The 23,634-nt window shown below is 35.0% G+C and overlaps 1 protein-coding gene across 5 annotated transcripts in view; it reads right to left on the reverse strand.

Annotated features, from left to right (window-relative positions):
* The window catches only part of SHLD2 (shieldin complex subunit 2), a 114,363-nt gene that overhangs the window by 87,356 nt on the left and 3,373 nt on the right, over positions 1-23,634 (reverse strand). For 4 of the 5 annotated variants that reach the window (XM_007478638.3, XM_007478637.3, XM_016427807.2 and 1 more), the window contains one exon: positions 23,087-23,158. The exons of the other annotated variant lie outside the window; for it this stretch is intronic. The gene's annotated coding sequence lies outside the window, so the exon portion shown is untranslated. The remainder of the gene's footprint in view (positions 1-23,086; positions 23,159-23,634) is intronic. 5 annotated transcript variants of the gene reach the window in all.

Here is a 23,634-nt window from a genome sequence, read left to right on the forward strand (position 1 = left end):
GGATGTCCAAAAAGCATCTCAAATGGTGAGATGCGTAGGTCTCCTCTAGGCCTGCGTCTAAGATAAAATAAGGCCAGAGGGAGAATTTCAGGCCATTTTAAATGGGTCTCTGCATAATTTGCCAAACATAATTTTAAGTTCTTTATTCATCCTTTCAACTTGGTCTGAGCTCTGGGGATGATATGGAACATGGAATTTGGGAGTTATCCCCAAGCAAGAATATATTTGATTTAAGACAGAATCAGTAAAATGACTTCCTCTATCTGAATCAATATGTGCTGGCAGGCCAAAGCGAGGAATAATTTCTTTTAAAAGAGCCTTAGCAACAAAAGCTGCTGTGGCTCAGATCATAGGAAATGCTTCCGGCCATCTGGTCAGTTGATCTACTATGACTAGACAAAATTTATTATGTCTGGCCTTTGGCATTGTTATGAAATCTATCTGTCGGTGCTCAAAAGGTGTGTAAGCCAGAGGATGCCCACCAAAAGCTTTGCCACGAAAGGTATGTTGGTTATATGCCTGACATGGGGAAATGCAGACTAATACATTATGGATGGAGTTGTGAACTGATCCAACCATTATAGAAAACAATTTGGAACTATGTCCAAAGGGCTATAAAATTGTGCTTACCCTTTTGACACAGCAATATCACCACTAGGTCTGTGGCCAAAGAAATATTTTTTAAAAAAGGGAAAAGGAACTGTTTGTATAAAAATATTTGTGTCAGCTCTTTTTGTGGTGGCAAAGAACTAGAAGTTGAGGGGACGTCCATCAAATTAGGGAATGGCTGGATAACTTGTGGCATGTGATTGCAGCGAAATACAACTGTGCTGTAAAATGGAGATTTGAACCCTAGACTTCAACCCCTAGAAGTCCTTGGTATTTCCCAGAATTCCCTATAATCTCACCTGAGTCTCCACCGGGGCAAGATTTTTTTTAAAAATAATATTTTATTTGATCATTTCCAAGCATTATTCATTAAAGACAAAGATCATTTTCTTTTCCTCACCCCCTCCCCCCATAGCCGACGCGTGATTCCACTGGGTGTCACATGTGTTCTTGATTCTAATCCATTTCTATGTTGTCAATATTTGCATTAGAGTTTCGTTTAGAGTCTCTCCTCTGTCATGTCCCCTCAACCGCTGTAGTCAGGCAGTTGCTTTTCCTCGGTGTTTCCACTCCCATAGTTTATCCTTTGCTTATGCATAGTGTTTTTTCTCCTAGATCCCTGCAGATTGTTCAGGGACATTACACCACCACCAATGGAGAAGTCCATTACATTCTATTATACCACAGTGTATTAGTCTCTGTGTACAATGTTCTCCTGGTTCTGTTCCTCTCGCTCTGCATCACTTCCTGGAGGTTGTTCCATTCTCCATGGAATCCCTCCACTTTATTATTCCTTTTAGCACAATAGTATTCCATCACCAACATATACCACAATTTGCTCAGCCATTCCCCAATTGATGGGCATCCCCTCGCTTTCCAGTTTTTGGCCACCACAAAGAGCGCAGCTATGAATATTTTTGTACAAGTCTTTTTGTCCATTGTCTCTTTGGGGTACAGAACCTGGGCAAGATTACAATGAGTGTTTAACTGGCTCTCTGCCTCCTGCACTCTCTCTGCTTGGCCATTTGTAAGATGTAGTAAGTAAGCTTTGAATGGGCTAATCAGCCCTAGGCACATGGTTTATTATTTTGTATCCTTGATTTATAATAATCCTTAATAAACCTCATAAAATATAATACTTTTATTACTAGAGACTAATTTAATTTTTACAGTTATGGCAACCACAAGATTTGGACGAGAACTTTTCAAATTTTTTTTTAAGGTAGCCTAGATAATTTTTTTTAAGCCATGTTTCTCCAAGGCTTTTCAGTAAGCCTCTTGATTCAGCTCGCTCCTGCCTCCATTCATCCACTCTGGACATGCTTGACCCCCTCTCCGGCTCTTGCTCCTGCTCCTGGCCTCTAGCCATCTCACTCACCTGGCCCAGCCCCAGCAACTCTGGCCTCTGAGCCAGATCACTCATCGCCCCAGGCCCAGCCCCAGGCCTCAGGCTGCTGGTAGCTGCCCCTTGTGTCTTCAGAATCAAAAACCAGCTGGTAAAAATGGGGGAGTGGAGGGGATAGGGGGGAGAGAAAGGAGGGGGAATGAGGAGAAGGAAGAGACTTTTCCAAACAGGAAGTTGATTACAAGCATGGCGTATTTCAACAGATGTCTTTTGAGTGCACTGATTCTATTACTTATCTCACATGAGATCCAGATGAGAAATTCATCTCCCTGCAACTCTTTGGCCCAATTTGAGATTCCCAAAACCCACCCTCACTATGGGGGGGAGGCTCAGTGGATTGAGAACCAGGCCAAGAGATGGGAGGTCCTGGGTTAAAATCTGGCCTCAGACACTTCACAGTTGTGTGACCCTGGGCAAGTCACTTGAACCCCATTGCCTTACCCCTTACCAATCTTCTACCTTGGAACCAATTCCCTAGTTCTGACAATAGGCATCTCAACAGATAAAATTAAAAAAAAAGAAAAATCAATGAACTTTAAAGAGACTGGGCATTATATTTTTAAGGCTTTTCAGACTCCAATGTTTTATAAAAATATCTCTGTATTTTATTGCATTTTACTGATTGTTTTAAGATTTAATTTTGTTGGTTTTAAGGACCATCCCCATCCCCTTTTCTATTTTAGTCTCATGAAATGATAAAAAAAAATCCATTAAAAGAATAAAGAATACCTGTGCTACTTTGTTATTTTCTGAACAAACTCTTCACTTAGCCAAATTTAATGTATATCTGTAATAAGTAAACTTTTTCAGGATGAATCAGTAGTTGATTTAGCATGAATTGTCCTCTCTCCATCCTCTGCCAGAATCAATTAATTCATTTGAGGCTACTGTTTTTTAACATATAAAAGCATATAGTATTAGATATAATTGAGACGTAATCAAGTAAAAATAGTCACTTTCTGATCCCTTGAGATATACCAAGAATTCTTTTCATACTTAATATTTCTCTCAAGAGATATTTCATGTTTTGAATATATTTTATTGCCCTCTAGCAGAACATTTCATCCTCTTACTCTGGAAGTTCAGCTTGAATGCTGACCAAATTAACTTATAAACAAAGTCATTTAGATCCAGTTGAATTAAATAAAAATCTGAAGATGAAAAGATTACTTCAAATGGGAGATATTATCACTGTGCAGGGCTTCTATCTTGATATCTGAGCCTCTTTATGACAATTTAAACCATCAAGTTCATCTTCACCAAAATTTCAAGTTTCTGGAGGTTCTAGTTTAGGTGTTTCTTCACTACATAAAACAGATATGTCTTCTTTCTGATGGTGGATTTGGATGGTGTACAGCATTTTTAGACTTGTAGTACCTGACATATTTAATTAAAAATAGCTACTGAATGTCTCCTGGTCCTGTCCAAATCACAGGCATCAAAAATGGCATGTGATAGCATTTATCCATCCAACCAATTACCAGTCTAACACAGGGATTTAGCATAGGTGAAGTTTCAACCCTTATCCTCATCATCCATTTTACAACCCAAAAGATAATATGCTATGTAACTAGCTGAGTAAATTTCATTTCTGAAATTTAAGTTATTTTCTTGCATTCATGATGACTAATATGAAGATATGGAGAATTTAAGTAACGATATACCAAAATCTACAAATTCAAAGCATTTGAGAAAAGGGAATTAGAAATAATAAATAATGCTAAACAAATGATGCTCAGTATACAACTGACAGAAGAATCTACTATATATTTAGAGTTGTAGTACATGAATATGTATACATATGTCCCAAAGCACATCAAACAAGAATTTTATACAACATGAAAGGAAAGGCCAACCAGTGATTTCTTACTATTATTTTTCCTACCTTCTTGCCTCTTGAATGGAATTATACTTTATACAGGCTATTTATTTCCAAATTGACTTAATAATAATGGTTATCTAGAAATTTCCATTTGCATTTTAAAATTTAGCATCAAGAACTGATACAGAAAGAAGTAAGCAAGACCAGAACACGGTATACAGTAATAGTAATATCATACAACTATAACAGTGAATGATTTAACTATTAGTACTACAATGGTCTAAGATAATCCAAAAGAAATCATAATGAAAAAATGCCATCTACTTCCAGAGAAAGACCTAATAGAGTCTGAATTCAGACAAAAGCATACTAGATTTTACTTTCTTCCTTTTTTAGGGGAGGAATGTGCTTTCTTCCACAAAAAGCCTAATGTAGAAAAATATGATTGAGCATAGAAAATCTCTCTCAAATTACTTGCCATCTCAGGAAGCGAAGAGACCAAGGAAGGAAGTAGGCAGAGAATTCAGAAATCAAAAAAATTTTTAATATTAAAATTTGTTTTAAAAATAATTGGGGGAAATATTATTTTTAAAAATTTATATCAAAAAGGAAATTTCGAACACCAATAACTCTCCATGGGATAGAATTGAACTGAAAAAAGATTTAGAAGGCACTTCACATGGAAAGCATGAAATAGTATCACAAAAAGTGAAATCAATTACATATAATAAAGCTATTTCATATGTATATAAAAGAAAAGAAATAGTTTGCTATTAATGTGGGAATCACTCCTGAATTGGCTGTCTGTATAGAATCAGAACACCAACCTGTCTGAACAGAGATAAAAATTCTCACAATACTAGAAGAATACAAACGAAAAAAGGGTATGGAATACAATTAAAAATTCCAAATAGAGCTATTTAAATAAATTATTGTTACAGAAAGATGGGAAATTGATGGAGGACATCAAAATTAGCTATAATAATTTCATACAAAAGTTTAATCAATGCAGATCAATTGCCACAAAGAGGAGACAAGTGGCTTAAAAATTGCTTTGGTCAACATGACTTACTTGACAAGGATAGTTGTAACAGCCAAGGTCAACTCAGTTTTAGAATGTAAATTTGTTTGTTAAACATTAGAAAGGATGCATTCTAGAGGAAAGGAAAGAAGAAAGCAAAACCTAAGAAATGTTGGAGAGTGAGAAACCCAACTAAGTCATTCCTAAAGTACATGAAGATGAAACTTTGAGGGCAACAGCTAAAAGATAGAACTCCTTGTAATTATCTGTATAAGAAATTCTTCTCACAACTAATAAACTACTACATTTGGATTCTTAACATCACATTTCTGTATATGCTTGTAGAGGAGGTGTGAATGGCACTGAAGAAAGGAAAGAAATAAAGCAGATGGATTAGATCAAAGGTTAAAAGAAGTTCATGCTGGAGATAGCACATTTTGAGGCTATTTTTAAGAGAATTTTTTTAGGTGTTTAGAGAAGGTACTAAAGGCTTGTACAAAAACCCCCTCATATCTTATCATTATCCCCCCCAAAAAGGAAGAACACTAATACCATCTGCCTTCTTTCCTATCTACATACAATTGCTATAATAATAAAAATAATCACATATACAACAGCTTGTTCTTGATAGTTATTAGGAGGGAACAAGAAGATTTATGCAAGTGATATTTTATAATAAACAACATCTTTACTAATAAAAACAAATCTTTCTATTCATTGTATATTTTAAATATTTTATTAAAAATTTTTTTCATGGTTACATGATTTGTGTTGTTTCCCTTCCCTCTTCCCACCCCCCTCCTGGAGTTGACAAGCAATTCCATTAGGTTATACATATATTATCACTCAAAACCTATTTCCATATTATTCATTTTTGTAATAAAGTAATCTTTTAAAACCAAAACTCCAAATCATATATCCATATAAACAAGTGATAAATCATGTTTTCTTCTGCATTTCTACTACCACAGTTCTTTCTCTAAATATGGATATCATTCTTTGTCTTAAGGCCCTCAGATTTGTCTTGGATCATTGCATTGCTATTAGTAGCAAAGTCTATTAACCCTTGATGGTTCCATAGTGTTTTACTTTCTGTGTATAATGTTCTCCTGGTTCTGCTTATCTCACTCCACATCAGTTCATGGAGGTCTTTCCAGTTCTTATAGAAATCAATCAATTCATCATTCCTTATAGCACAATAGTATTCCATCACCATCATATATCACAATTTGTTCATCCATTCCTCAATCAAGGGGCATCCCATCATTTTCCAATTTTTTGCCACCACATAAAGCACAGCAATAAATATTTTTTGTACAAACAGATGCTATCCCATTTTAAAAAATCTCTTTGGGATACAAAACCAGTAGTAGTATTGCTAGATCAAAGGACATGCATTCTTTTAAAGCCCTTTGGGCATAATTCCAAATTGCATTCCAGAATGGTTGGATCAATTCACAATGCTACCAGCAATGCATTAGTGTCCCAATTTTGCCATATCCCCTCCACCATTTATTATTTTCCTTTACTGTCATATTGGCCAATCTGCTAGGTGTAAGCTGATATACCTTAGAGTTGTTTTGATTTGCATTTCTCTAATCAGGAGGGATTTAGAACATTTTTCATATGATTATTGATAGTTTTGATTTCTTCATCTGAAAACTGCCTATTCATATGCCTTGACCAAATTATTTGTCAATTGGGGAATGATTTGATTTCTGATAAATTTGACTTAGTTCTTTGTATATTTGAGAAATTAGACCTTTGTCAGAGAAATTTGTTATAAATTTTTTTTCCCAGTTTGTTGCTTTGAATGGAAAGATTTAAAGAATACAATAGCCTACTGTGCTTGTTGACCATTAAAAAAACCCTTTTTTTCATAGAACAAAGTGATTCTTGAAGATTGTCCTTTAACAAGAGATAACCATGCATATGTCAATCTTGTTCTATGACTGATTACTCATGCAAGACATAAACCAGTGAGATGTTTGCCTTCTAGGTGTTTGTTACTCTCATAGAAGAGATATAGGTTAAAGTACAAGTTAAGAAAGATTCCTTTTAGATGATGAGGTTCTCCAATTGCTTTTGCCAGTGAATGACACTGTGTTGCCTACATGAAGTTCTGTGACACTGTAGAGCCTTCTGTACGTATAATCCCTCAGGACTGTGATCTAACTATATATACATAGGAAGAAAACAAGTGAATGAAAAATGCATATTAATAAGTTGAATTCCTTCATTCCTTTAATTATCAAGCATTTATTAAGCTTATCTATGTGTCAATCACAATGCTAGGTGCTGGGTATACAAAGGCAAAAAAACCCAAAATGGTCTCTGCCCTCAAGGAAGCTATATCATACTGAGTGGGAAATACCCACCCACATTCAGAAAATTAGATCTACAACATATAGAAAGTACATACAGAATAATTCAGGGGAGTATGACAAATGTAAATAGGGAAACCAAGAGAAGCTTTTTGTAGGAGATGGCACCTGAGATAAACCTTGAAGGAAGTCAGAAGTGGGCAAGAAGTGCATTCTAGAAATAAAACAAAGTCTGTGCAATGGTGCAGAGATGAGAAATGGAAATCACATATGGGAAACAAAAAGTACATCAACTTGGCTAAAACAAAATGTGTGTGATGGATAGTGTTTTGTAATGAACTCAAAAAGCCAGATTCAGTCTATGAAGAGCTTTCACAGCCAGAGGATTTCATATTCTACCCAAAAAGAAACAGGGAACCATGTGAGCTTCTTGAGCAGGTGGGCAATATACTTTAGGAGTCTCAATTTGCCAGCTATGTGAAGTATGGCTTGGAGGCAGACAAGTTGGTGGGAGATCAATTAGGACATTACTGCAATAGGGTTGGGGAGAGGTGATGGGGCCCAGAATCTGGGTGATGGCTTTGTACATGAAGGGGAAGGGGACAGATGTTAGATATATTGCCTAGAAAGAATTCATAAGCCTTGATAACTAATTGCACATGACAAGTGAGAGAAATGGAAGAGTCAAAGATAACTACTATGTTAAGAACTTGGATGACTGAAAGAATGGTGGTATGCTAGACACAACAAAGTTAAAAATAAGGGAGAAAAAATAAAATAAAATAAGGCGAGAGTTTGGCTTTCACTTCTACTAAGCCACCATCTTAGCCAAAAACATAGGAGAATTTGGAAGAACAATAATGGGATCAGGTTGGAGACATTCAACTGACAGGTGATAGTGCTGGCTGGGAATTCAGTAGAAAGATGGGGCCTGTATGGATAAACTACAGAACCTATCAGTGTAAAACAATTTGTGCCTAACAATATGGAAATAGGTTCTGATCAAGGACACATATAAAACCCAGTGGAATTGTGCATTGGCTACAGGAAGGGTGGGGGTAGGGGAGGTAAAGAACATGACTCATAACCAGGGGAAAATATTCTAAATTGACTAAATAAAATTTTAAAAAATTAAAAAAAAACAAAAACAAAAAAACAATTTGTGCCGATACTGCAAATAGACAATGAATAGAATTCAGAACTAAAAAGGGAAAGGAGAGTAAGCTAAGTTATCTGTGGGAAACTGAAATTTTATTTTAGTAAAACATCTTTAAAATGCCAACATACTATTGATGGTGATATTTTAAAAAAACACAAAGTCATAGAAAACCGCAATTTCCAAGGAAATAAAATAAAGATAATCCAAAGTACAATGGAGAGGTGAATGACAAGCATAATCAGGTTATTCCACAATGAAAACAAGAAATTACAAAGAAACAACATAAAATACATTGAAGAAATGTATAAATGCAAAAGAAAATGGGCTAGTAATGTGGAAAGTAGGAGAGAAGGGCAGTGAACAATCTATAGAAGCCACTGCTATCCTTGATATGTGATAAAATAGGAAGAATGATGGGTAGGTAAGCTTCCTATGGCAAATTTATAGGAGTTCAAAAAAAAGAGTGACACAGAATAGATGGGCATGGATAGGTTGGGCTTTGGATTATAGGACAGAATACATAAATGGACAAGAACACAAATCCAGCTGAGTAGAAAATATTTCTGAAAAATAGTAACAAAACAGGTTATTATACAGAGGTAATCAGCTATTTAAGTGTTCAGTATTTTTTAACATAGTTAACTAAAAACCTGAGTGAACTCCTCTATTTCTTCTTATGTACCAGACTAATTTTTCTAAAACAACCCTTTATACTTTAAAAGAATGTCTGCCCTTTGATTCAGCCATACCACTGCTGGGTTTGTACCCCAAAGAGATAATAGAGAAAAATACATATACAAAAATATTCATAGCTGCGCTTTTTGTGGTGGCAAAAAATTGGAAAATGAGGGGGTGCCCATTGATTGGGGAATGGCTGAACAAATTGTGGTATATGATGGTGATGGAATATTATGGTACTGAAAGGAATAATGAACTGAAGGATTTCTATATGATCTGGAAAGACCTCCAGGAACTGATGCAGAGCAAAAGGAGCAGAACCAGGAGAACATTGTACACAGAGACTGATACACTGTGGCACAATTGAACATAATGGATGTCTCTACTAACAGAACAATTCATTCAGGGAAAGAACTGTGGGAATAGAAACGCAGAAGAAAAACATGATTAATCACATGGTTCAATGGGGATATGATTGGGGATGTTGGCTTTAAATGAACACTCTGTTGCAAATATTAATAATATGGAAATAGGTTTTGAACAATGATATATGTAAAACCCAGTGGAACTGCTCATTGGCTCCAGGAGGGGGGAAGGAAGAGGGGAAAGAACATAAGTCATGTAACCATGGAAAAATATTCTAAATTAGTTAATTAAATTTTAAAACCATAATTAATTAAATAAAAAATGAAAAATGAAAAAAGAAAATAAAACAATCCTTTAGACATTTCCCTCCCTCAAAAATGTTCTTATGGGCAAAGATTGCCTTCTTATTTCTTTTAGCATTGCTCATTATAACTATATTTTTTCCCATGCTTTCTTATTTTTTTGTTTACCTCTTAATTTAGAAAAGTATACCTACTATTTCCATAACCCAAGGATCACAGGGAAAAAGATATATAACTTATGGAAATACTTAAAAATTATATTCTTATATTATTATATAGTAGCTATCATTTGCATTTGTTTTATTATTCTCAACTTTTAAAAGTATCTGTAATTCTTATATAAATACTACAGAAATATCAGAATATGACAGGCATCACTCCTGTGATTCCTGTGATGGCTGGCCACCAGGTGATGATGTTTTTTGGCCACAATTCATGGAGATAGTCTAAGTCTGTGTTGGCAAATGTTTTCAAGATTGTGTGCCCAAGCTGCAATTTCAAGCTGCCTGTAAGCCCCTATGTTGGTATAACTCCAGATAGCATCACATTGGACAGCTGGACAGAGAGGCCAGCATACAAAAAATGTTCTCCAGAACTGTTGGGAGAGGGAATGAAGCAGACCTTTGTGCTGCTGGGGCATGCATGCAACGCCTTCACCAACACAGGTCTAAGTCATGAAAAGTGTTACCTTTTGTTTTAATGGTAGAAGTACCAATGGTTTAAAAATTTTCAGATTATTTACCTTATTTTAGTTATAAGAATATGAAATTGCTTTTAAAATAAATTGAATCAACAGAGGCAATCAAAAATATCAATAGATAACTTCAATTAAATGAAATTGAAAAGCTTTAATATGAAAAGTTAATACAAATAGAATAAAAAAAGTGATCAATAAAGAAAAATATTACAAAAAATTATAAGTGATTGATGTCCAAGATTCAAATTGAGCCAAAAATATATAACCTTGAAAATCAATCTTCTATATATATATATATATAAACAGTTTCAAAAGAAGTGAAGTCTATTGTAAAAAACAGATCCAAATTTCAAGTAAACAGCAAAATGCAAATCTAAACAAACTTGAGGCTTTCTCTCACATTTAGGAAATTGACAAAGAAGGAAAAAGAAAAGAATAATTAATGTTGGAGGAGTCGTAAGAAGAGAAATATACAAATACATTGGTGAATCTGTGAATTGGGCTAATCATTCTGAAAATCAATTTAGAATTATAGTAGGAAAACATCAATCTCTTTAGACCTTGAGATCCCAAAGCCAGAATTACATTCAAAGGAGGTCAACAGCAACATATTCCCAAATACTTTAAGAAAGAAATAAGAATTCTGATATCAATGTTTTAAAATTGAAAATCCATTACCCTAAAAAAGAACTACATTTCCCAGGAGCCTACTGACTTTCTGTCGTTACATACTTCCTGTAGAGAGGGGATATTAGGCAGGGATGTGGAGGGTTCTGCCTCTTTGGCTTGCAGTGAGCATGGTGGTGGTAAGGTGGATGTTTTAAATAGACTGATCAGCCATGGGCACATGTTCTTTATTTTGTATCCTCTTTATTTCTTGATTTCTAATGATCATTAATAAATTTCTTAAAATATAATATTTTTATTTGAGATTAATTTTAACTTTTATAGTGTTTATGACCTATACAGCAGAAATAAGAGAAAATTGAATAGAAATATTTTAATAATAGGCAGAATAGAAAAACTTGAATCCACAAAAGCAAAAAGTGAAGGATAATCTGGAAGAAGCAAAACAAAAGTCAATATATCTTAACCCTAATCCTAACCCTAAACTATGATCTCTATAAGAACAAAATGTATTGATGTAGAAGACAAAATGCATGGAGACAACTTAAGGGTTAGAGGTCTCCCAGAAGTATACAAATCAAAAAACCTGAATACTACAATGCACAAAATAATATGGGATCAATTCCCAGAACTTTTGAACTCAGAAAACAAAGGGCAACCACAGATTGCCTCCAGGGGGGAAAAACAAACAAAAACAAACAACTCTATAAATCAAACTTTGAGATATATTGGTTAAAATTAACAATTCCAGTTACAAATAGATAAGTACTACAAGTGTCTGGGAGAAAGACTTTCAAAAAGTAAGGAAAGGAAATCTGAGTAACATAAAACTAGACCACATCCATAAAAATGAGTTCATGGATTGCTACTCCTTTTTTACTTTACCTTAAGCATAATAGATTCTGCTCCTGCCCTTTACCTTTACTCTGTGTCTCTCTCTGCTTTAAAGCAATAAAAATTACATTTAATAAAAGGCTATGGAAAACAGATTAAAAATTAATTGGAAATTAAATAATCTAACCCTAAAGAACAAACATAGAAATAATAAAAAATTTCATTAAAGTACATGACAACAATGAGACAACATACCAAAATTTACAGGGTGCAGCCAAATAGTAATTAGGGGAAAATTTCTATCTCTAAATGTTTACATTAGTAAAGTAGAGAAAGAGCAGATCAATGAATTGAGCAAGTAACTAAAAAACTAGAAAAAGAAAAAAAATCCCCAGATAAACATCAAATTGGAAATCATAAAAATCAAAGGAAAGATGACTAAAATTGCAAGAAAACCATGGAAATAATAGATAAAAACAAGTGCTAGTTTTCTGAAGACAAATAAAAAACCCCACATTAAAATAGATAAAACATTGGTTAATTTAATTGAAAAAAACCCCCACAAATTGGCAGTATTAAAAAATGAAAAGGATGGCCTTACCACTAATGAAGATGGAATTAAAGCAATTATTAGTTATTAGGAGCTATTTTGCACAATTATATGCCAATAACCTAACAATCTAAGTGAAATGGATGATATTTATAAAAGTATAAATTACTCAGATTAACAGAGGAGGAAATAGAATACTTAATTAAATAACTCTATCTTAGAAAATGAGTTCCCTAAGAAATAATTTCTAGGACTAGATGGATTCACAAGAGATTCCATATTTAAATAACAATTAATTCTAATATTAAATAAACTATATGGAAAATAGGCAAAGGAGTTTTTTCAAATTCCTTTTATGACACAAATACAGCACTGATACCTAAACCAGGAAAAACAAAAACAGAAAAATAAAACTACAGACCAATTTTCCTAGTGAATATTGATGAAAAAATTTTAAATAAAATACTATCAAGATTACAGCAATATATCACAAAGATCATAAAATCTGACCAGGGGCAGTAGGCTAGACTAATAGTAGGAGAACTAAAAACATAACTGACCATATCAAGAAGAAAATAAAACAACAGAAATAGTATGATTATCTCAAAAGACACAGAAAAAACTTCTGATAAACCACCACATCAATTTCTACTAAAAATCTTAGAAAATATAATAACAAATGAAGCTTTCCTTAAAATGATAAGTAGTATCTATCTAAAGCCATCAAGTATTATCTCTGATGGAGATCAGTTAGAAGCCTTACCAATAAACTCAGGTATGAAGCAGGGAAATCCATCAGTATCACTATTAATATTGAACTAGAAATGCTAGCTACAGCAATGAGAAGAAAAAGAAATTGAAGGAATTAAAACAGGCAATGAGGAAACAAAACTCTCACTCTGCAGATGATATGATTGTATACTTGAGAAAACCCTAGATAATCACTAAAAAACTAGTTGAAATAATTAACAATGTTATCACTTGACCCCTATTGCCTAGCCCTTACCACTCTTCTGCCTTAGAACCAATACACAGTATTGATTCTAAGACGGAGGGTAAGGGTTTTTATTTAAAAAATAAATAAATAAGTAGACAAATAAATACTTGGGAGACTACTGCCTGGACAAATCCAGGAACTACATGATTCCAATTACAAAACACTTTTTATAAAGTCAGATCTAAACAAATGGAAAAATATTAATTGCTCATGGGTAGACTGAGACAATATAATTAAAATTATAATTCTGCCTACATTAATTTATTTGTATCATTACCAAACTGCCAAAAATTGTTTTATAAAGCTAAAACAAATAACAAAACTCATGTAGAAGAACAAAAGGTTAAGAATATCAAGGAAATAAATGGGAAAAAATTGTGAAGAAAGGTGGCCTCCTTGTACCAGACCTCAAACTATACATATGGTATTGGCGGAATAGATTAGGTACATAATACACAGTAGAAAATTAACATAGTAGGGGCAGCTGGGTGGCTCAGTGGATTGAGAGCCAGACCTAGAGACTGGAGGGAGGTCCTAGGTTCAAACCTGTTGTCAGTCCTTAGTTGCATCCGAGCTGCATGACTCTGGACAAGTCACTTAAACCCCATTGCCTAGCCCTTACCACTCTTCTGCCTTGGAACCAATACACAGTTCTGTTTCGAAGGTAAAGATCTTAAAAATAAATTAATTAAAAAAAATTTGTTTTTAAGAAAATTACCATAGTAATCTAATGACCCAAGTTTTTGGATCTCTTTATCTGACAAAATTGCTGGGAAAACTAAAAGTTTGGCAGAAACTCAGTATAGACCAACATCTCACACTGTATATAGAGATAAAATAAAAATGGGTGCATGATTTAGACATAAAGGATCATATAAATAATTTAGGGGAGCATTTAATAGTTTTCCTGTCATTTATATGGACAAGGGAAGAATTTATGACCAAATGAAATGTAAAATCAATAATTTTGGTTATATTAAATTAAAAAGGTTTTACACAAACAAAAGCAATACAGCCAAGATTAGAAAAGAAGAGAAAGGAAAAGAAGAGAAAAGAAAAGGAAAGGAAATGGATCTATTTGTGGTGGCAAAGAATTAGAAATTAAGGGGATGTTCATAATTTGGGGAATGATTGAATAAGTTGTGGTATATAATTGTACTATAATGGAATACTATTGTGCTATTCGATATGATGAAGGGGGTGGTTTCAGAAAAACTTGGAAAAGACTTACATGAACTGATGCAAAATGAGGTGATCAGTACCAGAAAAACAGTGTGCATAGTAACAGCAATAATGTAAGATGATCAACTGTGAATGACTTAGCTATTCTGATCAAGACTATGATATAAGACGATTCAAAATGACTCATATGAAAAATGCAATTCACCTCCACAGAAAGACCTGATGGAGTCTGAATGAAGATTAAAGCATACTATTTTTCATTTTTTTCCTCCATGACTTTTTTGGTATGTGTTTTCTTTTACCATGTGACTAATATGGAAATGTGTTTTGCATAATTGTACATATATAACCAATATCAAGTTGCTTGCTATCTCAGGGAGAGAGGAGGGGAAGAAGGGAGAGGAAGAGAATTTGGAATTCAAAATTTTGAAAAATGAATGCTGGGGGCAGCTGGGTAGTTCAGTGTATTGAGAGCCAGGCCTAGAGACAGGAGGGTCCTGGGTTCAAATTTGACCTCAGACACTTCCCAGCTGTGTGACCCTGGGCAAGTCACTTAACCCCCATTGCCTAGTCCTTACCACAGTTTTGCCTTGAAATCAATACTTAGTATGGATTCTATGACAGAAGGAGAAAGGTTAAAAAAAAAAGCAACCTATTAATCAAATGAAACAGACTGCTTCAAATAACTAAAAATAAGAGAAATGCAAATCAAAACAACTCTGAGTTTTTCTCTCACACCTAGCAAACAGGCAAAGCTTATAAAAAATAGGAATCCTTAATGATAGAGGAGTTGTGGTAAGATAGGCACACTAGTGTATTGTTGGTGGAGCTGAGAATAAATATAACCATATAGGAAAGCAATTTGTGATTACTGAAATAGCGCTTAAAATGTCCATATTCTTTGATCCAGCAATTCCTTTACAAGATTAATACCTCAAGGAGTCCATCAATAAGAAGCAAGTGTCCATCTACCAAAATCTCTATAGTAGCGCTTTTTTATAATAGTAAAGAACTGGAAACAAAGTAGACCTTGTCAACTGGGGAATGACAAACTATGGCTTATGAATATAAAGAATACTGTACTACAACAAATGACAAATTTGAAGAACACAGAGAAGCACAGATTTAAATTAACTAATACAGTGAAGTGATCAGAGCCAAGAGAACACACAATGACAAGAATGAAAGTGGGAAGATGACTCACAAAGCAATCAAAAGTGAGCATTACAAGATAACAGGAAGATAGCCTGGTTCCAAGAAGAGATATGAAAAAACATCCCTGTCTTTGTAGTTTTATAGAAAGGGAAGATCCATATAGGCATGGCATTTTATACATTTTTAGACTTTTGGGGGAATATTATCAGTTTTACTTATTTTCTTATTTTTTTTTACCTTTAAAAATGTTACTTGTCATGTGGGATGACTCTCTCAAAGCGGGGAGAAGGGATACTGAGGGAAATTATGGTGATATAACCCCCACCACCATAAGATATCAATAAAAAAAGGTATCTTAAAAAAAAGAAAGAATGATTATAGCAAATATAAAGAAGCCTAGGAAGATATAAACTGATACAAAGTGAAGTAAGCAGAACCAGGAAGACAATAGATACAATGACTAAAACAATGTAAATGAAAAGAACAGCAACCATAATTCATAGGTCAGCACTGAAAGTTAGAGGACAAATGGTGTGAAACTCAGTAATAATATCAGATAAGAAAAGTATGAGTTTTGCTGAAAAACAGGTTTTTCTCCTTTTCCATATTTTATAAGGGATAGCTCTCAAGATCAACCAGGGAACATGTAGGTGATACAAAATGGGGGGCTGTAAATTAAATATGGGAAATGTAGATGATATAAAAACAAAAGATGCCAATAAAGATTTAAAAAAATATTAACTATATATATGTATGAGTGAGCAAATTTCATTAACTTCTGATTAGTTGATTCCTGGTCAGATATGGAAAAATTCACATTTTTCTTCTAAGTAAAATTATTGAGAAAATATTTAGCAAATATCAGTAAATCTTAGGAATTATTCTTTTCTAGCAGCATATTTGAATATGCTACATAGGATTATAAAGTATTTAGCATTAAATAAGAATACCTATCTGAGAAATACAAAAATGATAAACTTGAAAGCACTACATAACTGTCAGATAAAGAGAGTATAAATGATTAAATTACATAATAAGTTAGTAATGATTCTCTTTAATAAACAGTTCATGCATGTATACTTTTAGGGTAGAACATCAACATTACCTGAAAAATAGTGAAAAACAACAAACTTTGCTGTGAAATTACTGTGTGACTGGGAAAAACTGAAAAACTCTGAGCCTTAATTTCTTTAATTCTCTTCATTTATAGAGGGGGAAGTAAAACTATCTAATACCAGTGTCGACATGGAAATCTAGAGATCCCCAGTTTATTTATTTGGGAGGTAGAAACCCCAGGTTTTGACCTTGTCACAGGAGAGGTTTCCCCCTGAGGGAAGGTCCCACTTCACCAGACAATAGACATCCATCCACTTCAGGTGGGAAGTAGATCCCATCCAAGTCAAGTAGCTCTTTTGTCTCCAGAAGCCTTTCCCAGTATATCACACCCTCCTTCCAAGTGAGGAACTGGGGAACTTTAGCTTTCTAAACTTGATGCTACCTACTGCTCCAAAGCTGAAATGGATGTCTATTGTCTGGTGAAGTGGGACCTTCCCTCAGGGGGAAATCTCTCCTGTGACAAGGTCAAAACCTGGGGTTTCTACCTCCCAACTAAATAAACTGGGGACTTGTAGATTTCCACATCGACACCAGCATCATGGTTTTAGAATGAAGTAATATGAAGTAAAATACTTTAAAATTTTCCTTCTCTAAAAAAATGTGCCTCATTTCAGTAACTTAACATCTTGTCAGTGTTGGTTGAAATTGGATCAAATTGTGAGTTTTCTGCTGAAATGCTCTCAATACTTTAAATTTTTATTGTGGCAATTTATAAATAATATTCTTTTTATAGGACCTCTATAAATTTATGTTAAATAATTTCTACTACAACAAGACCATCCTTTTTGGCAGAGTCACTATATGTTGCCCCTTCTATTGCCACTCTCACTAACCTTCCATTTCTTTTTGTCTGCTGACTGCTTGCCTGTTGCTTACAAACATTCCCATATTTTTCTCAACCTCAAAAATTCCTCCCCTGGCTAATTAATGTATCTCTTCTCTCTTTAATGACTAAACTTGAGAAGGCCCTTTTTTTGTCTTCTTAATGTGGTAAGAATTATATGAACCTTTGCAGAGTGAATGGAACCAAGAGAACAAATTATACAAAGACAACAATATAGCAAAGACAACTTTGAAAGAAATAGGGATCCTGATTATCATCAGGATCGATGACTGATCATGATTCCATCTGCTGCTGCTCTAAACATGCCACCTGCCTTTTAATAAGGAAAAGGACTGAGTGTAGAATAAGACAAATTTTTTTTAAAGCCTCTAGTGCAAAAATTTGTTTTACTGTTATACATGTTTGTAAATAGAGGTTTTTTTTTCTCATTCTCAGTGGGGAGGGTGAGGATAAAATATAACTTAATTTTTCTTTTACCCCCCAAATTATTACCTTTTTTTTTAAACCCTTACCTTCCGTCTTGGAGTCAATACTGTGTACTGTGTATTGGCTCCAAGGCAGAAGAGTGGTAAGGGCTAGGCAATAGAGGTCAAGTGACTTGCCCAGGGTCACACAGCTGGGAAGTGTCTGAGGCCAAATTTGAACCTAGGACCTCCCATCTCTAGGCCTACCTCACAATCCACTGAGCTACCCAGCTGCCCCCTAATTATCACCTTTTAAGTGAAGCTTTTCCTGGTCTCCCCTCCAGGTCTCAGCTCCTGCTGCATATTGCTCCAAATGACCTTTTATCTATCTTGTATTTCTCTCACTATGCATGTTTCTCTCCTCAGTAGACCATAAGCTCCTTAAAGGCAGGAATTGTTTCACTTCTATCTGTATCTAGTATTGATTGCAGCTGATTCACAGTAGTCCCTGAATAAATAAATTCCTGCTGATGACTTGGCAGGGAACTAATTTTTTTTTTAAAGAATGAGCATTTATCAAGTCATGTACCAAGCACTAGGCTAAACACTGAGGATTAACATAGGAAAGCAAATTATCTCCTGCTCTTCAGGAGCTCACATTCTTTCTTTTTTTGGGAGGGGGGAGGAGGGCCAAAAAGATATTTTATTTTAACAATTACATGTAATAACAAATTTCCATGTAAATTTTCTGAAGTTATATGATCCAAATTGTCTCCCTCCCTCCCTTTTCTCCCTCTTTTGGGAGCTGGCAAGCAATTCAATCTGGGATAAACATATGTTATCATGCAAAACATTTCCATATTGTTCTTTTTTGTAAGAGAACAATCATATAAAACCAAAACTCAAAAATAAAAACACAAATAAACTAGTGAAAAATCACATGCTTTGATCTGACAGGAAACTTGTGTGTGTGTGTGTGTGTGTGTGTGTTTTAAACCCTACCTTCCATCTTGGAGTCAATACTGTGTATTGATTCCAAGGCGAAAGACTGGTAACTTGCCTAGAGTCACACAGCTTGGAAGTGTCTGAGGTAAGATTTGAACCTCCAACACCCCCCCCCACCCCCCAGTTTCTAGGCCTGGCTCTCAATCCACTGAGATACCCAGCTGCCCCCCCCCCCCCTCCTCCAGGCTTCTGGAGACAAAGAGTCACTTGACTTCCTATGCATGGGGCTTATTTCCCACCTGAAGTGGATGTCTATTGTCTGGGGGTAAACCCTCTGGTGACAAGAAAAGCATTTTACTACTACTAAAGCATTTCACCAGCTTTTGAAGCAAAGTAGGAATTTGTAGTAGGTTTGTTGCTATTGTTGCTATTCAGAGCTCACCCTTAGGTCAAAGTGTCTGAATGTGAGAGAGGGCACAAGGTGTAGGAAACCAGGACTCAGGAAGTCTGGCCCTCAGCCCTGTAAAGGAAGGGGTGGGGTTGGGTGGAATGGGGGGCGAATCACATACCCTCCCAATCCCCCCCCCAAGTCTTTAACTTTTGTTCGTTAGATCTTAGTTTAAATCTGTTCCCCTATTCCTTCCCCCTAATCATTCTCCCTCTTTCCAATTTATCTTTCCTGTACACAATGGCCAAACTGTCATTCCTAGATCACAGGTCTGACTCTTGTCATTCCCCTACTCAAGAAGCTCCAGGGGCTCCCTTCTGGCTCTGTCTGACATTTAAAACCCTTCACAAACTGGCTCTAGCTGAGATTGGTTGGTTTAGTCATTCCATTCCAATCCAGGACAACTCTGTCTCCACAGCAGCAGCAAATCCCTTCATTCTAATATCTGAATTAATTCTTTAGATTACTTTATTCTCACCCCTCATTTTCTCCCTACTGAAGTAATTATCAACCCCAAACTGCCATCATTTAAACTCCTTCCTCTGACCTCTACTGACCACTCTCTTAATCCTACCCTGGCTCAACCCAATCCAGTCTATCCCTACCACTGCAGTCTCTTGAATGACTGCTCCACAGGAAAAGAAGTTTCCTTTCTTGTTCTAGCCATCTTCAGAGGCTCTTTATTGAATATAGTTTTATGGCAATATGATCATTAAGTGATGTATTTAACATTTCTGCTTTTCTACATTTGTTTTAGAGGCTTTTATTCCTGAATACATTTTCTATTTTTGTGCATACTAGGTATAGCTGAGAAAGAACAATATATTCTTATCTATTCTCAAGGGCAGCTAGATGGCATAGTGGATATAGTGCCAGCCTCAAATCAAGGAGACTCATCTTAATGAGTTCAAATCTGGCTTCGGATATCTACAAGTTGGGTGTCCCTAAGCAAATCACTTGCTCCTGTTTGCTTCTGTTACCTCATTTACAAAAGGAACAGGAGAAGGAAATGGCAAACCACTCCAGTCTCTTTGCCAAGAAAACCTCAAATAGGGTCATAACAAATCAGACACAATTGAAATGAATGAACAATATGGACTCATTCAATGTTCTCCAAACATCTATCATACCTAACTTCTCTGAAATTCTATTCATCCCCTTAACTTCTTTCTTTAATTTTCTAATTTATCTAAGTCTGAGAAGCTAAAATGAAGTCCCCCACTCTTGAGTTTTATGATCTATTTCCTCCTGTAACTCATTTAACTTTTTTTGTTAAGAATTTAGATGCTATGCCATTTGGTGCATATGTTTAGTACTGTTATTAATTCATTATTTATGGTACCTTTTAGCAAAATGTAATTTCCCTGTTTATCTCTTTAAATTAGATTTACTTTTACTTTTGTCTGAGATTATGATTGCTACTGCTACCTTTTATATTTTAGCTGAAGCATACCAGAGTTTATTCCAGTCCTTTATTTTAACTCTGTATGTGTCTTTCTGTTTCAAATTAACATATAAACAACGTATTATTGGATTCTAATAAATTCTGCTATCCTCTTCTGTTTTATGTGTGAGTCATTCTCCTCCTTATTCCCTCCCACACCTTTCTCTTCACTCCTTTCCCTCCTATTTCCCTATTGGGTAAAATGGATTTCTGTACTCAGTTGTGTGAGTTTATGTATGCTTTCCTCCTTTGGCCAGTTCAGATGAGAGTGAGGTTTGTGTTATCCACTCCTCCCCCTATTATCTATCTCCTCTAGTATATGAACTCTTTGTGTACGATCCACTTATATTTTTTCCCCAAAAGAATTTGGATTGGTGCATTTTTTGTATTGTTGTGGAGAAGAGATGGTGGCAAGTAAGCTCAACTGCTTCCTCTTACCCTGCTACTTTAACTCATCTTCCCCCTTCCCAGTTTTCTCTGCTAAATCTTTATCCAGGTCGCACACACAAAGTATGTGTCCCCAGGGCTTTATTTTGGGCTTGCTTTTCTATTTAACTATTTTATTTGATGATCTCATCATCTCCCATAAATTCAACAACCATCTCTATGTGGATGATTCTCAGATCTAATTATTCACCCTAACTTCTCTTCCTGACTGCTGGTCTTACATTCCAACTGCCTATTGGACATCTCAAACTGATATCCTATAGACATCTTAAACTTAGGATATATAAAACAGAATTTATGATCTGTCTTCTAAATCTCATCTTCCCTAACTTCCCTATTCTTGTCTTGGGCACTACCATGTTCCCTGTCATCTTTGACTCCTCACTCATTCTTAGCCACCATATCTTAATGTCAAGTCCTATTGCTCTGCCTTTACAGGGTCACTCTTGCATGCCTTATTTCTTTCCTCTCAATGACATTACCCTGGCACAGACCCTTGCTCCCTCCTACATAGACTGCTGCTTGGCCTCCCTGCCCCTAGTCTCTCTCCACCTCCAAGTCCATCCTCTTCTTAGTTGTCCTAAAGTACAGTTCTGATTAGGTTATTCCATATCCCCCAATCCATTCCATTCAATAAATACTTTAATGGCTCCCTGTCACTTGCCAGGATCAAATAGAAAATCTTCTGTTTGTTATTCAAAGACCTTCATAACCAAGCTTTTCTACCTTTCCAGTCTTCTCATGCCTTACTTTCTCCCTTCCCCACGTACTTTTGTGAGTCAGTGACCCTGCTTCCTTGCTGTTCCTAACACACCACACTTCATCTCTGGACTCCAAGCATTTTAACCAACTGTCTTCCATTGTTGAATTTCACTCCTTCCTTGCCTATGTCTCCTGGCCACTCTAGCTTTCTTCAAGCCTCAGCTAAAATCTTATTTTTATAAGAAGCCTTTTCTTCCTGGTTCTCCTTAATCTTAATACCGTTTGTCTAAGACTGTCTTCAATTTTTCCTTGTTGAAAGGATATTTTGGGGAGAATATAACTAACTCCATTTTGTGCTCTTATTAAATAAACGTACTGAATGTCTCCTTCTGTATCTCCCTTTTTCTAGTGACTTTACTGTTACAAAAGAAGACATTGAATTCCCAAGAACTTACCCACTTCTCTTTATTCAGCTAATAAGGCCTTAGTGGGATTAACAAATGCTAACAAATGAACTGACTGATAAAGATGATACAGTTTTTTTCATTCTGGTGTAAATGGCTATTCTGGAAGACTTTTGTCTTTTTATGTTGTTGTATCCCTAAGTATAGCTCAGTTTGATGCATTCAGTAAATGCTGGTTGAATAGGATTAAATAAAACAAATCCTTAAAATATTTCTTTAATTTAGATTAATTTGTGGTTTGAAGCATTCCCAGTTTGTTAATAATTTCTTGTTGTATAGGCCAAGCCTATTAAAAAATATTAACTCGGACAATAAAATTCAGCTTTTAATGAACTTTCTTCAAAATGTACTGATTGTCCTATAGATAAACATTAAATTAAATAAAAAGCTATTACAAATTTATAGCTTTTAATTTATATCATTCATTTGTACTATTTTACATTTTGAAATAAACTTCATTCAAAAATACAAGCTATAAGTCAAAATTCCAAATACATGTACATACATAAACAAATAATATAATCAAGTAAAAGGAAACACTTACCTTAATCTTTTGATCATAAGCAGCTAGGATATCTACTCAAAATGTATCAGTTGAAATTTAGCATACATTTCACTAAAAATAAAAAGATATATATTTTTTAATGAAAGTATTCCTCTAACAAATAATAACTCTTTACCGGTATATAGGCACCCTTAATGGAAAGGAAAAGTTGTTCATAATAGAAGTATATAAATGAGGCCTTTCCAGATTCTCCAGCTTCAAGTGCCTGTCCTTCCAGTGCTCTGCCCACTGAACCATATAACATTTCTATCTTGCATTTATTCTCCTGATATTTATTCTGTATCTGTTTTTGTATGCACTCATTTCCTTTAGAATGTAAGATTCCTGAAGGATAAATTGTTTCATTCTTTGTACTTGGGTCCCCATGATCTAGCAGAGTGCTTAGAAGGCAGAAGTTACTTAATAAATGCTTATGGATTACTTTATGAAAGCACTGGCTAACCTATATCAATTAGGCATAATACCATTTACCAATATTTGAGAATACTATAAAATTAGTTTCTAGTATACATTCTGCTGGGTAAGTT

This window comes from Monodelphis domestica, chromosome 1, assembly GCF_027887165.1.
Source record: "Monodelphis domestica isolate mMonDom1 chromosome 1, mMonDom1.pri, whole genome shotgun sequence".
Classification (NCBI taxonomy): Eukaryota; Metazoa; Chordata; class Mammalia; order Didelphimorphia; family Didelphidae; genus Monodelphis; species Monodelphis domestica.